The sequence below is a fragment of the Mastomys coucha genome, unplaced genomic scaffold, assembly GCF_008632895.1.
Source record: "Mastomys coucha isolate ucsf_1 unplaced genomic scaffold, UCSF_Mcou_1 pScaffold11, whole genome shotgun sequence".
Lineage (NCBI taxonomy): Eukaryota > Metazoa > Chordata > Mammalia > Rodentia > Muridae > Mastomys > Mastomys coucha.
Window position 1 is genome coordinate 22,949,917 of NW_022196893.1, and position 16,458 is coordinate 22,966,374.

The following is a 16,458-nucleotide window of genomic DNA, read 5'->3' on the forward strand; positions in this document are numbered from 1 at the left end:
TATATATATATATATATATATATATATATATACAATAGAGATTAATCATCCATGGCTGCAACTCAGAGCCAAGTTGAATTTCTCTGAAAAAGAAAGAGCTGTTGAAAATTAGCATTAATGAGCATGCACTGATCACTGTCCTGGCTAGTTTTATGTCAGCTTGATACAAACTAGAGTCATCTCAATGGGAAAAATGCCTCTGTAAGATCCAGCTGTAGGGCAGTTTCATTATTAGTTACTGATGGGGAATGGCCCAGCCCATTGTGGGTGATGCTACTTCTGGGATGCCAGTTCTATAAGAAAGCAGGCTAAGCAAGCCATGATGAGCAATACAGTAGGCAGTACACCTCCATGGCCTTTGCATCAGCTCCTACCTCCACCTTCTTGCCCTAATTGAGTTCCTGCCCTAACTTCCTTTGATGATGAACAGTGATGTGCAAGTGTAAACCAAGTAAACCCAACTTGGTCATAGAATTGAATCACAGCAATTAAAACCCTAAGACAATTACTATGATTTTTTTTTTTTTACTTTCTTAACCACTAAGGCCTTTACATCTTCACACTCTGCAACCTACTGGATCATTCTTGTTTTTAAAATTTAAATAACAGGGGTTGGAAAGATGACTTAGCTACGAAGAACACTTGTTCCTCTCGCAGAGGACCAGATTTGGTTTCCAGTACCCACATGGAGGCTCACAACCATCTGTAATTTCAGTTCCAGAAGATGCAGCATCCTCTTCTGGCTTTCATGGGATCTAAGCACTACATGCAGCACATTGATATAATGCAGGCAAAACATTCATACACATAAAATAAGAATAAATAAATCTTAAAGTCTGAATGACAGTACTTTGTGTTTTACTATTTTGTACTATACTAGCACAGAAAATACTGTCTCACACCTGTTTCTCTTGGCACATGTTTTAGTTGGCATTCAGGAGTGTATCTTCTTCCACACGTACTTCCTGCATGTCACATAGCACTGTTCACTCAAGCTGCTTCTATAGACTTCTGAACATGACTTATTTGGTAACTGTTATTCCTTCAAGACACTGGAGCTTCCCAAATGTGGGACCATGCTCTTTCAATAATTGCTTACAACTTTCTGTTTAACAAAACAATAATAGAGTCCTGAAAAAGAAGAAAAAATATTACAGTGGACTCAGAAAGGGGCATTGATTGCTCAGCAGTCCCACTTTGACTGGAAGTGGATGTGGGGTCTCTGGGATTAAACTGCCGACCTGCTCCTCTTGCAGGGATGATTTTCCCTCCATGATCCTCATGATCCCCAAGAACCTTCCTCAGACAGCGCAGCTGTCTGTTCTCAGGTTTAATACACACACAACATGTACTATTTCCACTTTGGAGAACATGTACTTTCTAGACTAGAAATGACTTTATTCTTTTGTATCTTAAGCTCCCCATTAAAAAAGCTTTCCTATTCCAAATACAAATGCATGAAACCATCATGGAAACTGGCATTCATCCTCCATTTCAACAGCAGTATACAGGTAGTTTTTGTCTCAATACACAAGTAGCACAAATCAAAACATATGTGTAAAAGTCACAAATAGGATTTGAAGAACTGAAAATAAAGGACTTAAACCTGTCTGTAGAAATAAAAGAATGGCATGTAGACTCTTACTTTTACAGATACACCTCTGTCAGTCTGTAAGAATTATTTTTTCTTTCAAATATGCATATTTATTCTAGATAGATTTGGGGCATACATGACTTCCTCATTACAGTCCAATCTAGAAACTATTTTCAAAATCTGTCATGATTTGTAAGTTTTTGACAGCGTGAGCATCAGCGTCTACAGAGTTGAGTGCAGTCCAAATGATTTGAAATAGTTCCATATTGTTATAAACAAGAAAACGTGTAATTTTTCCTTCTGAGGATTTGCAGATGACAAAAGATGTGCTGAGACAGGGTTTGCCTCCTTCAACTTGTCAAGCAACTGGTGGAAATAACCTGGATTTGGAACACACCTTATGAGATTAAAAACTATATGAGAGTAAAATGCTAAGTTTTATTGGGGTACACAACCATTTGTTCATTTTCAATACATAGTTATGAGCACTAACAAAATGTTCAGAGTTGTGGTGATATAGTCAGTAAACCATAGTTTCAGAAAGCAACAGCTGTAGAAACATCATGTATACATACTCAAGAGTGTGCACAGGCCAACCAAGAAGTAACATATATTCTAATGTCTGTATTAGAGTAGAAAGGAGAAAGCAACTAAGAAGATCAGTGCTCTATCATTCCTACCGAATGATGGAGGGTAGTGATGGTGAAAAATGGTCCAGTTTGTAAAACAGGAGACATGTAAGTGACAAATAAGATTTAGACAGGGAACATCAGAACTGAGCCTGGAGATCTGGAGTGCTATACGGAGATGCTGTCACATTATATCACAACAATGAGGTTCTACAGGAAGTTTTTGAACCAAGGAGTTGATAGCATGATGGTATGATGGCAGTCGTGGTGGAAGAAGTCGACCTGACGATGTAAAAAAAAAAAAAAAAAAAGCTGAGGATAAGCTAAAGGAGAAAATAAAACATCTGAAAATAATTCTGACATTATGATGGCTGGTTTTTGAAATCCTCACATAATTATTGTGTCTGCATCTTCCATGAGGCACAGTAGCTTGACCTTTAGGAGTCCATACTCAATGTTTATCCAGATTTTGCATTTTATTAAGTTAAAATTATCCCAGATGTTTCACTGTTTACCAGTTTATTTTTGGCCTTTTATTATATTTCCAAAATGTACTGCATTAATGCAGTAAATGTTTAGAAGTGGGAAAAAGAAGCCCCCTTTGTTGCCTTATATGTGTGTATAATTTGTTTTGTTTTGTTTTCAAAGGGGGTCTCACTATTTAGCCCTGACTGTCCTGGAACTTGCTATGTAGAACAAACTGACCTCAGATTCAAGCTGGCCCCAGAGATCTGTCTATCTCTGCCTTCCAAATACTGGGATTAAAGGTATATGCCACCATGCCTGGCCACTATATGTATACTTGATGACTATATAGAGTGCAGTGTCTATAGGATTGCCAGAGAACAGAGCCAGCTATGCCTGGCTTTTGGCAGAGGCTATGAAGAATTTACAAATTGATCTCAGAGGCAGTTGTTATTACTTCTTCTCTTTCTGAATCTTCTTTTTCATGTTGAACATTTCAAATCTTAGAAGAGTTGAGAAATTCACATTAAAGTGAATTTGAAAGCTACCTACAGAGAACTATGGTTGGTGGGTATGTTGGGTCTGGAGTCGGTTTTTTATTACAATGTATCTGGAATAATGTGTTATCTCTGGTCACTTCTCCATTATTTGTTTCCTCATTTATGTACTCAAGCTTGAAATAACATCAAACATATCATTATGACAAAGTCTAGAGAAACTCAAGCATTCTAGCCTAAAGATATGATTATCAGAAGAGGTAAAGAGGAACCTGAAAGCAGGCTCCAGTCGCAGAGGTAACATGCAGAAGAGAAGAGTTGGCCAGTGAAGAAAATCTTCCCACAACTGGGGATTTGAAGGTGAATTAGTTTGTGACGAGGTCATCTCATTCAAAGAGAAAGAAGACCTGCACCATCATCTGGATATGCCAGATAATGTGCATGTTCAAGGCTGAGGCAATTTCCTTATGTTCTGGGCACAGGTTTAAAAAGTCTGCAGTCCTCTATGGTTCTAGATATAGAGACTAGGGTAAGGGAGGGCACATGAATTCCTCTAGGAAAGGGAAGTAGAATAGATAGTTATGAATGAGAGGTTGGAATGGGAGGATCAAGTGGAGAGAGGGGAGCAGAGTGAGACAGGAACAAAGGAGGGAATATGGAGAGAGACAGCTAAAATTAAGGGCCATTTGAGAGGCAGTAAAACACAAAACAAAACAAAACAAAAAATCCTCTAACAATAGAAGCTTCCTAAAGTACATACATATATGAGGGCACTCTAAATAAAATTAACAAAAAATTTGAGGATCCAGAGTCCCAACTAGATATTTCTTTCACTAAATGAAGTTTCCAATACATGGATCAGGTTACATCTAATTGAGTTGTTGGACAAAGAGAAAACTCCAAACAACCCAGGCTGTTGTCAAGACTATAGGTAGCTCTCCATGAAGTAATGACAAGACCCCACTGCTGAAGACAACACCTACACAACTCTCTGCACATGGAGAAAAAGAGTTGGGGCCTACATAGAGCCTTCACCCCTGTGTGCTAGTATGTTTTGTACAGAAAGGAAAAAGCAAATATTACTGTTTACATACAATAAAAAGTAAAACAAAACAAACATATCAATAAAATGACTCTTAATGATATTTGTCTATACATTCTCCTAAATCATAGAGGAACAAATAAATACAGAGACGCGAGCTAAAAACCCATAAAGAATGAGAAACCTTGGAACATTCAACCTTAAATTGGATGTGTCCATCAAATCCTTCTCTGTGAGTTCCTAAGTGCAACAATCCTGTTGATTTAGAGGGCCTGTTCTTCTGGTGTGCTCCATCCCAAATGGCTCTTACACTCTTTCTGTCTCCTCTCCTGTGAGATTCCCTGAGCTGTGAGGGGAGGGATTTGATGGAGATGTACCACTAGACTCTCTCTCCACGTAATGTCTGGCTGTGAGTCTCTGTTTCTGTCTTCATCTGTTGCCAGAGGAAGCTACACAGATGACTGAGTAAGGCACTGATCTGTGAGTTCAGCAGAATATCTTTAGAAGCCATTTCATGGATTCTACTTTTTTTTTTTTTTTTGAGACTGGTAGTGTTTAGTTTTTCCTTAGATTTATGTCTAGGCTATCAACTCTGCTTCTTGGTCACTCAGTCATGGATTCTATCTCATGGAGTGGGCCTTAAGTCAAATCAGACATTGGTTGGTTACTCCCACAAGCTCTATGCCACTATTGCCCTACCATATCTTGCAGGCAGGACAGATTGTAGGTCAATTGTGTTGTGGCTGGGCTGGTGTTTGCATTTCTCCTTTAGTAGCCTTTAGAGTATCTTCCCACAGCAAACACATTAGGGGTGAAGGCTCCAGGTAGGCACAGCTCATCTTGTCCATGTTCAATGAGTTGTATGCGTGTTTTCCTGAGTAAAGAGACACCACTCTTCAGTTTGCTGAGTCAATCCTGTTGTCTTCTTAGTAGTTGGGTTCTCTTGGGATTTCCATGAGCCACCACCTTAGCCAACAATTTAATTGAATGCAACCGAGTCCCACGACTAAAAGCTTCATTTGGTAAAAGGAGATGGTCAATTGGCTTCATCGCCCCCATTATTAGGAGACCCCATTAGGCTCCTTTTCATATATTTTAGGAAGTTAGTTGACTGCTGTTCACACACAACTATGGCAAATCTCTGAGGCATCTCTTTCCAAAAGAACTAGTGACAACATACACTTTCAAGAAAACAAAATTATTGCTTATTTGTAAAAATTTTTATAATATTGATTTTTGGGGGTGTGCCTGTGCCACAGCAGGGGCTGATTCACTCTTTCTTCTACATGGGTCCTAGAGCTTGAATTTAGGTCATCAGACTTGGTGGCAAGTGTATTTTGCTAATCCAGTTTACCAATCTCTACCCCTTGTTTCAATTATATACTAAATGTGAAAGTGTGAGTCAACACATGTTAATGCTTTACTGTGAATAAATATGCATGTATGTATATGCTATTGTTTAAATCACACTGTTCTGTGAAAAAATAAAACCTTTCTTTGAAATCTAAAGTTTGCACCAGTGTATCCATGAAATCTTTCAATTATACATTTAGTAATGATTTTATGAAATTTTAAGTGCATGCATAGCTTACCTGCATGTACATATGTATACCATGTATATGACTGGTACTCAAGAAAAACTAGAAGTTCACAGAACCACTGGAATTGGAGTTTACAGATGTTTGTGAGCTGCCATGTTGGGTATTAAGAGTCAGTTTGTGTGCTATTGCTGCTGCTGAAACCACCATTCTTCCCTGATATCTGTGGCTAGCATCTTCAGCCTTCCCACATGGATTGGGTTCTAAGACACTCTTGTATGAAAGTAGCCAGACTATACCATCTAGACAAATCTGATAAATACACTCTTGATATATCATTTTATCAGTTCTGTTGTAGAGAAGCCTGACTGGTATGGTGTGGAAAATTAGAAAAATAATAATACACACACACACACACACACACACACACACACAGATACACATTTTGCTGACAGTGGAATTAAGCTGAATTAAAAGAATGGAAAAAAAAAACCAGAAATTCAAGACAATTGGTTCATGAGAATTTAGAATGAAAAATGTTACACACTGTAACTAGATCCACTAAATGTAAATTACCCTAAATTAGGTCTTCTTAAAGTATTCAAATAGACTGCTAAGTCAGGAGAATTAGACACAATTACTGTGCATCACATTCACAGACATTTTAAGAAAATACTTCAAGATATTGTTAAGAAATGTCCCAGAGCAATGTATAGTGGGGATGATATGTGGAGAAAAAAAAAATTGAAACACTGAGTAATCATTTTTAAATACATTCTACTAAGATATGTCATAAGGGGTTAGCTTACACAGCCCAAATTATTTTTCCTCATGATACTGGGAGGGAACTGTGCACTGTGGAATCAAGACTGCAGAGGATCTTACCAGGCTAACAGTTGTAAGTTTTTGTGACTAACACGATGTCTAGGTTACCATAGTTAGAGGGCGGTGATTGTGTTCTACAGAAATGTGTGCAAATGGAAACTTCTACAGGGATCATGGTGTTATTGTGAATGGAATGGAGATCTTCGTAGGTTTCTATTTTTCAAAACCTACTTTAGTAAGGGTTTTTTAGGCTTTAAGCTCCTTTTTATCCCACCACCCACCAGAGGTAGGAGAGAAGAAAAGTTAGTAGGAAACAGGAGTTATGGACCTGCTGGGAAATGGTTCTTTGAGAGCAATTCCAGTCTTCTTTTTTAGGAGTCCAGTCCACTAGCAACACACCAATCATGAATTAGCAGTGGCTCAATCCAGAAGAAACCCAGGGGCCTGCCAATTGGCGCAAGTCCTTTCAAGTGGACAAAAAGCAACTGAAACAACAACAACATTTCTTTGGTGTGTTTCTGTCTGTGAAGTTATGACACAGGAAGATCAGTGAAGAAAGCATGGAGGACCAATGCCAGAATGTCATCCACTGTTGGGTTATACTTATACTCTTTCCAAACATCACGAGTTCCCTCAGGAATTCGTTCCAGTGAACTATCACATGCCGTTTCATTAGATAGCTTCCAGAAAAACACCACATATCTGTTCTCAGCAAAACATCCTCTCATGCCAGGCAATGTTGCAGCAAGCCTTTAATCCCAGCACTTGGGAGGCAGAGGCAGGCAGATTTCTGAGTTCTAGGCCAGCCTGGTCTACAGAGTGAGTTCCCCGACAGCCAGGGCTACACAGAGAAACCCTGTATTGAAAAAGAAGAAGAAGAAGAAGAAGAAGAAGAAGAAGAAGAAGAAGAAGAAGAAGAAGAAGAAGAAGAAGAAGAAGAAGAAGAAGAAGAAGAAGAAGAAGAAGAAGAAGAAGAAGAAGAAGAAGAAGAAGAAGAAGAAGAAGAAGAAGAAGAAGAATCCCCTCACAGAAGAATCCCCTCACAGAAGAATCCCCTCACAAGACAGCTTCCAGAAAGGCATCACATGACACAACTGAGTCTCCAAAGAAACCAGAAACTCCCATTTCAGCAATTAAATGTAGGTAACACTATAGGACTTAGGGATGCTTAGGCTGTAGAAAAACATGAATGTAAGAGAAAGGCCATCTGTATACAAATAGGTCAGTAATGGAATGCAGATGAGAAATGAATTATTCTTCATTGCCCTATGTTCTATGTAGACACCAGCTCGATTTCTCCATGTTCAATGAATCGTCAGTGTTACTGTGTTCAGCAGCAAGAAGCCCCCCACCCCCGTCTGTCTGTGTAGAGTAACCCATTGTCTTAGAAATGTTGTTAGGGGATTTCTGTAACTCTTTGTTCTATTAAAACCTTTCATAGGGAAATTATGATCATATTTTCAAAGGCTTCAATGGCAACATTTTGGAGGAAGTATGAGCTCTAGGCAAGTGTTTTTAGGGACTTCTTACATGTATTTATTTTTATCATTCAGCTGGTAGTCTATCTCGTTATTTTGATTTATAGTGTTCTAGGATAATCTCCTTCACTTTTATTAAAACTATGCCTATAAAAAATGTTCATACAGGGACTGAAGACAATCTCAAGTACTTTAATAAAAGCTAAAGTTTTTTTTTTTTCAGTTTGGCCTAACCAGAAAAATTAAATTGAAATTTTGCAAAGATAAGCCATTTCTAAAATAATTGTTTCTACAACCTGTTTTAGTGACACATATGCTAAATAATTTGATCCGTGCTGAGAAAAATATCCTTCCCTTTAAAAAAACACATTTTGTACTTTTTTTTTGACCTATGTATACAGGTTTCCTATACTTAGAGATTCCCATTACGATCAGAATGGGATCACCAGGTTTTACATATAGTTTGCAGGAACAATGTGCAGCCCACCTTCTGTTTGATGTCAGAGTAGCTCTCCTTTGCATTCAGTTAATATAGGCAGAGGAAAAATTACAGTGGCTTCTGGACCACGGTGAAATGTTTAGAGTTTTCCTTTGGTGATCTGGAATTTCATTATGAAACTTTTGATCTCTGACAACAAGTAAAAATATCACTCTGCCATTGCCATCTGATGAAATGCTGGCATGGGCTGTGGCAGAGGAGCCAGAGCATCTGTAATGTCGGAACTTAGGATATCTGGGGATGACAAGGAATGTGGTAGCAGGGGTGGCAAGAAGTGCCAACAAGTGCCAACGTTCTGTATTTTGAAATGTGTTTCTCAAACAGTGTGTAACTGGTATTAGAGAAATTTTTGCCATATAAAGCTGATATTTAGCCTCTGTTAAAGCATTGGTATGGCCTTTCACTTGGTAATTCCTAATACAAGGAAAAGCTTAAAAGATGCAGCTTTATGCAAGTGAGCCTTCACCCTGTGGGTCTGAGACAAGCTGTTGGCCATAAGCTTACTTTTTTTTTTTCTGCCTCATTTTGTTAGTAAAAAAGGAAGCTATGCCAACTAACAGAGAAAAGAAATCCCCAAACTGATAAAGCTGAAGGGCGTGTGCATCATGCATGATCTTCCAGCTATACTGGTATATGTCCTTTTTATCTTCATTTTTCCCTACTGTCTACATATGAAACACTATTTGCACTGCCTTAGTAGCAGGGAAATAAACACCTAACTTAGAGATGCATTTTCTGAATATGTATGCACTTTGTCAACAGGGTAGCTATGATAAAGCCTGCTCCTACCTCACTACCATTTCCTGTGTCATATAAATGCCAGTCAATGTGCCTTGTGTTCCAGGTTGCATTTTTTAGCTTGCGATTTTAATTCTCTAGTACATTCAGTACTTGGTATATAAATTGCAACAAAATTATTTAACATTTTTAACAGAAAGGCTACAATCCTCAATAGTTCAAATGCTTGGTTTTCCATTAATTCATTTATTTATTCACTTTACATTCTAATTGCAGTCCCCCTCTGCTCCCAGTAACCCCTCACACAGCCCTCCTCCATTCATCTTTCCCCTTTTCCCCTGAGAAAGGGGTGTTCCCCCTCAGTACCAACCCACTCTGGCACATCAAGTCACTGCAGGAATAGGCAAATCTTCTCCCACTGAACCAAACAAGGTAGCCCAGTTAAGAGAACAGGATCTATAGGCAAGCAACAGAGTCAAGGACGAAGATCAAGCTGCTCATGTGCTACATGCATTCAGGGGTAATAAGTACAAGCCATGTGTGCTCTTTGGTTGGTGGTGCAGTTTCTGGGAGTCTCCAGAAGTTCAGGTTAGTTAACTCCATTGGTTTTCCTGGGGAGTTTCTAACCCCTATGGGTGTCTCAATCCTTCCCCAACCCTTCCACAAGATTCCTTGAGCTCTGTGGAATGTTTGGCTGTTTGGTATCTGTTTCCTTTGGGTTCTGAGTAATGCCTCTCAGAGGACAGTTATGTTAGGCTCCTGTCTTCAAGTATAACAGTGTATCATTAATAGTGTCAGGGATTGGTTCTCAGCCATGGGATGGATCTCCAATTGGCCCAGTCATTGCTTGGCCATTTTCTCAGTCTCTGCTCCATCTTTCCCTGCATTTATTATAGGCAGGACAAATTTGGGTGGAAGGTTTTGTGGGTGGAGTGATGTCCTTATCCCACCATTGGGAGTCCTGCCTGCCAATAGGAGGAGGCTACTGCAGGTTCCTTATCCCCTACTGCTAAGAGTTTCAGCTAGAGTCACCCTCATAGACTCATTGGAGCCTACCCTATTCCAGGTCTCTGGCATGTCCTAGAGGTGCCCCCCACCCCCCACACACACTGCTCACTGCCAATTTCTGTTCACTCTCTGGGCTCTCTCTCCCCTGGTTTGGCTCATACCTGATTTCCCTCACTTCACCTCCCCATCCTGTCTCCCATCCAATTTCTCTGCTCCATCAACTTCTGATAACTATTTCATTTCCCCTTCTGAGTGAGATTCATGCATACTCCCTTAATCCCTCCTTGTTGTTTAGCTTTTTTGGGGTGTCTGTGGATTGTAGCATTGGTACCCTGTATTGTATGGCTAATACCCATAAAAGTGAGTACACGCATGGCTTGGGTTTAGGTTTCCTCACTCAGGATGGTAATTTCTAGTTCCACCCATTTGCCCGTAAATTCCATGATGTTCTCTTTTTAATAGCTGAATAGTATTCCATTTTGTAAATGAACCACACTTTCTTTATCCATTCTTTGGTTGAAGGACATTTGGGTTGCTTTGAGTTTTGGGTTATTATGAATAAGGCTGCTATGAACATAATGGAGCAAGTGTTCTTGGGGCGTGATGGAGAATCTTTTGGGTATATGCCCAGGAGTGGTATAGCAGGGCCTTGAAGTAGAACTGTTCCAAATTTTCTGAAAAACAGCCAGATTGGTTTCCAGAGTGGTTGTGCAAGTTTGCATTCCCACCAGCAGTAGAGAGGTGTTCCCTTTCTGCACATCCTTGCCAGCACGTGCTGTTACTTGAGTTTTTTGTCTTAGCCATTTTGATTGGTGTAAGGTAGAATCTCAGGGTCATTTTGATTTGCATTTTCCTGATGGCTAAGGACACTGTACATTTCCTTAAGTGCTCCTCTGCCATTTAAAGATTCCTCTGTAAAGAATTCTCTGTTTAGCTTTGTATCCCATTTTTTAAATTGGGTCATTTGGTTCTTTGGTGTCTAACTTCTTGAGTTCTTAATATATTTTGGATAATAGCACTCTATTGGATGTAGGGTTGATGAAGATCTTGTCCCACAATTTGTAGGTTGCTATTTTGTCTTATTGATGGCATCCCTTGCCTTACAAAAGCTTTTCAGTTTTATGAGGTCTCATTTATTAATTGTTTATTCAAGTATCCTGACCTATTTAGAATGGACAGCAGGATGACTGTGACAGCAACATGGGTTTGTCCCATCAACAAGAAGGCTCTATGGAAAAATCAGCAGAAAACCTGGAGACACTTGCAGGGCTGATATGTTCATAGGTGGTTTTCATCTCTTCAGGGAAGGGAGAACTTGCCTTTCATTCCCTTGGTCTGGGAAATAATGCACATAGTCCAAGAGGAATTTTTGGAGCAAAATAGGAAATTTCTGCATTCCGTTCTAATAAACAACACATTGTATTGTGCCTTTACTTACTAAATTAAATGATAAAGGATTTTGTTGTTGTTGTTGTTGTTGTTGTTGTTGTTGTTGTTGTTAACACTTTAGCCTTCAGCTAGCACCACCAATAGAGGAGAAGATGGAGGAGCAGATGTGTGGGGGAGTGCTGTCTCTTTTGAACTTCTGTTGACATTGATGTTCAAGGCTTTCGGGAATACAAATTTGAGCTCCTCTTATAAGCAGGAACATCCAGTTTACTCAGGCTTGATGGACAGGTCACACTGTTGATTTGATTCCTTCTATAGGTTTTGAGGACAGAAAAGTCAGCACAGCAAAGGAATAGCAATCTCTGGCACTGAGTGCACTGGGGAAATGTGAAGCTTCAGAGACAAGAGTAGACTGTAACCATCACCTTGACACTAGGTTTATGAGCTTGGGAGGGAACTTGCCTGGAGGATTTCTGGAGCTTCTTCTGAAGAAACCTGGCACCTGGGGGCTGTTCTATGGATGACTCATTGAATCTGAAACCTTATTGTTTATTTCGAGTTACCCACATTCTACTCTATTGTATTATTTTTGAAAGTTTATGTTTAACAGTGATGCTTGAATGTTATTTCAAGGCAAGATTTAAAAAGAATACCAAATGAGCTGTATCTGTGTCTCTTTTCCTGAGGGCTTTCAAAATTATGTGGCTGGTAAATGTTTTGTAGTTAATCTTGAGGGGAGGAGGCAGCCTAGACATTGAAAATTGTGTTTCATTTCCTTACTAACATTGAATTCTACTGTGTATGCATTTGATGTTTCTGATTAGATAATATTTTTTCCTGCTCACTGTTAGATGTTTTATGAAAATTATTTTTTTAACTTCTTAAAAAGCATTAAGTATAGTTTTAGAAACTTAAAAATGCTTTACTGATTTTTAAAATACATTTACAGTTCTAAAAATTCATACAAACAAAAACTAAGGATATAGTTCAAATTACAGTTATTCTTCTTCTAACGTGAGACGATGACTACTGGTTGAAAATATCTGTCTTAACTCTGACTACCCTTTGCTTACATGTTTTATATTAATTCATTTCTTGAACACCAGAAGTACTGGGTAATTTTTTTTCTTTTTTCTTATTTTTTTTTGTTTGTTTGGTTTTGTTTTGTTTTGTTTTGTTTTGTTTTTCGAGACAGGGTTTTATAATTTTTTTTCTTAACATGGAACACATTAGAAACACCTGGAAGTAAGGAATTGCAATTGAGGCATTGCCTCCATCCTATTAGCCCAAAAGGCCTTTTCTTGATTGCCAGTTGATGGAGAAGGGCTCAGTACCATCCTAACACAGACCATCCTGGGTTGTCTAAGAAAGATAGCTGAATGTAAGCCTGGAAGCAAACCAGTCAGCAATGTTCCACCATGGTGTCTGTCTCTGTTCCTGCCCTAGGTCCCTGTTTTAGTTTCTTGCCTGCCTTGGTTTCCCTGGATCAAGCCAAGAAATCCTTTTCTCATGTGCAAGGTGATTTGGGTCAGTGTTTTATCACAGCAACAGAAAGCAGACTACAACATCAGATGTGAGTATTTGTGTTTTATTCCCCTTAGTATGCATACATAACATTTTCACGAAAAGATTGTAAATCTCATAAATAATACTGTTTTCATTTAGGTTCAAGGAGAAATGAGAAGATGTACCCTCTCTGTCAGCATAGGAATATTCTACTTGTAAATTTATTAGCTCTATAAATTAACTAGCTCCTCAAATGGTCTCTATTTCAACAGCAGTTTCTTATCAGAGTACACAAATGTAAAACTCAGTTCTGAAAATATAAAGCAACTTTCCCAAGACATGCCTTCTCCTGAGCATTGCTTTCCCGCAACACACAGTGTCAGAGGTTGTGATACCACTTATTGATTAGCCTCAAAATGTAAATGGAACATTCTAAAATTCATTTATTATCTACATACCACTTTCTACAACATAGAAAAACATACAGATGAGACTTAACCTTTCTTGTGTTTGCTCCAGAACCTTCAAGATTCCTCCTTCCCACTTCCCTATAGTTCTCTTGTTACTAAATAACTAAACAAAAGGGTATAGTGTTCTACAAGTCCCTTTGCTTACTAAGGTGGTTAATCAGCATATAGCAAGCTCAGTTACTAATCCAGTCCTATGTCTGTCTGATGGCACCATGTTTCCTACAATGAAGATAATGAACTAATCTCTAAAACAGTAAGCAAGCCCCAAAGTAAATACATCCTTTTATAGGCATTGTCTTGGTCATGGTATCTCTTCACAATATTATAACAATGACATGGCACCTAGAAATCACTGTTTCACTCTGAAATCCAGTCTCTTTTGGAGTTCAGGACAGCAATCACATGATCTGTCAGCCAACTAAGTTAAAAGTTCATCCTAAGTAACCACAGAACCCCTGCCCTCTTCAGTGGATGCTGGACTACACTAAGACAAATACCCTCTTCAACAGAAAATAGCTAAGTAAAAATCTATGTCCCTGATCCCCATTTTTCTATATCCCTTAGAGTTTGGAATGACAGGATCTTTCTAAAAGACTATACATCCCAGCTTCCCTTGCAGCTAGGCAAGGCAAGGCAACTCAGAAATGTAGGGACTAGAGAAGAAAATAGATACCAAATGCAATTATTTCTACTCCTATAAAGAGTTGCGGCCATCTTTTCTGCAGGCATTTTCAACCACACACATAAATGAAATTATGCCCTTTTGCTGGGTATATATGTCATTAAACATTATACAACATCAGATAACTCTGCTTTCCATGTCTTTTTAGTGGCCACAGAAATGTAATATTCTCATGTACATTTTGAAACCATGTTTTTCAGGAAGGATAATTTTTTAAATGTAGTAATAAAGTAGACAGATGTTTGGTATTCAGATGTTTTCAGGAGCTCTAAGGACAGAGATACACACCCACCCCATTTCTGGCTTATAAACTATTCTAAGTTTATCAAAGACTTGTCATCTCTGACTCTTTCCTGGCTTCCCTGAATATTATGAAATATAAGGTGGCAAGGGGTTACCTTTGGCTGGTCCATGCCAAAGCCCCTGAAAAATTATACCATTCAACAGACCTAGTGTGAAAGGGATTTACTGAGGGAAGGAGAGAGGAGTTAGGACCTAGGGAACAGGTAGAGACAAACAAGTAGACATTTACAGAGGCTATATTAATCAGAGTTCTCCATAGTTACAGAATTAATGGGATGTCTCTATATAACTAACTCAACTCTATATAACTCTATATAACTAACCCAACAAGGCAGGTGTGAATGGAAACTCTAAGAATATAGTAGTTGCTCAGTCCCACAAGGCTGGCTGTTTCAGCTGTTTTTCTGTATAAGCTGGAATCCTAAAGAAGTGGATTCTAATATATGTGATGGCGAATCAGTGGAAGCAGGAAGAGAAGAAGGAAGACTTCCTTCTTCTATTGTCCTTATTTAGAACTCCCGAAAAAGGCATGGTCCAAATTAAAGGTATGTTCCATCATGCCTGGACCAAAGTTGTCCTTTACTTGAAACTTGTTCTGTCCCAGGCTGGCCTTGAACACAGAGATATGCTTGCCCCCTTCTCCTAGAATTAAAGGCATGTACCACCTTTTTTGGATTTAAGATTTTCTTGACCACTATGCCTTAAGATCTGGATTAAAAGACTGTGTCTTCTAGCCTCAAGACCTGGATCACATGTGTGACCTCCATTCTGGTTTGCAGTTCATTCCAGATATAGTCAAGTTGACAAGTGGGAATAGCTATCATTATCCATCCATTGTCAACATGACACAAATCATATCTCATGTCCAAGTAAAAACAATAACTAAGTCATAAATATGCCTACAATGATATAATTATCCCTCACATAACTGCAAATGCATTGCAAATTTAGAATAGGTCAATGTCCCTGGGGAAACACGCTTTCAGTAACAAAATAAAACAGAAGCAATCATGTCACTTATAATCCTTGTTTCTGCAACTGGTCACATGACCTTAATAGTATTTATAACTCTCTTTCCCCACTACCCATTCTGTATTTCCTCCACCCTCTGCAAGCACCTATGCAGGTCCTGGCTCTTTTCCTAGAGGAGTGGCCCATACCTTCATTCCTGATGGGTCTGTGCCCTTTGTCATCCTGATTGGGTTATGCTGTTATAGTTTACCATTGACTTTAATCACAGGACACGGTAATACTGTATGGAATACCACGGTGATGGATAAGACATTCTGTAAGTCCATTGATGGTGGTTTTGGCAGAAGCATTAAATGCATGAAAGGAAAATCCATAACTAGAATAAGTATCTGCTCCAATATGAACAAAATGTTGTCCTTTCCACAAAAGAACTGGTCCAATGTGGTTAACCTGCCACCAGGTTGCTGGCTGGTCAATTAAAGGAATGGTGCTGTATCTGGGGCTCAGTGTTGGTCTCTGTTGTTGGCAGATATGGCATTCAGCAGCAGCTGTAGCCAGGTCAGTCCTGGTGAATGGAAGTCTATGGTTTTGAGCCCAAGCATAACTTCTATCTCTGCCACCATGGCCACTTTGTCCATGTGCCCATTGGACAATGATAGGGATGGCATGTGAAAGAGGCTGACTGTCCACAGAATGGTCATCTTACTCACTTGATTATTGGACTCCTCCTCGACTGAAGTCACTTTTTGATGAACATTTACAAGGGACACAAATATCTTCATATCTGTTACCCATTTGGAGAGATCTACCCACATCCTTCTTT

General features: G+C 39.0%; 1 long non-coding RNA gene across 1 annotated transcript in view; it reads left to right on the forward strand.

The window, feature by feature from the left end:
* Nucleotides 1-13,546, forward strand: part of LOC116081845 — a 15,790-nt gene extending 2,244 nt beyond the window's left edge. Inside the window, exons 2-3 of the long non-coding RNA XR_004115034.1 lie at nucleotides 13,149-13,275; nucleotides 13,368-13,546. This is a non-coding gene — a long non-coding RNA (uncharacterized LOC116081845). The remainder of the gene's footprint in view (nucleotides 1-13,148; nucleotides 13,276-13,367) is intronic.
* Nucleotides 13,547-16,458: the final 2,912 nt, after the last annotated feature.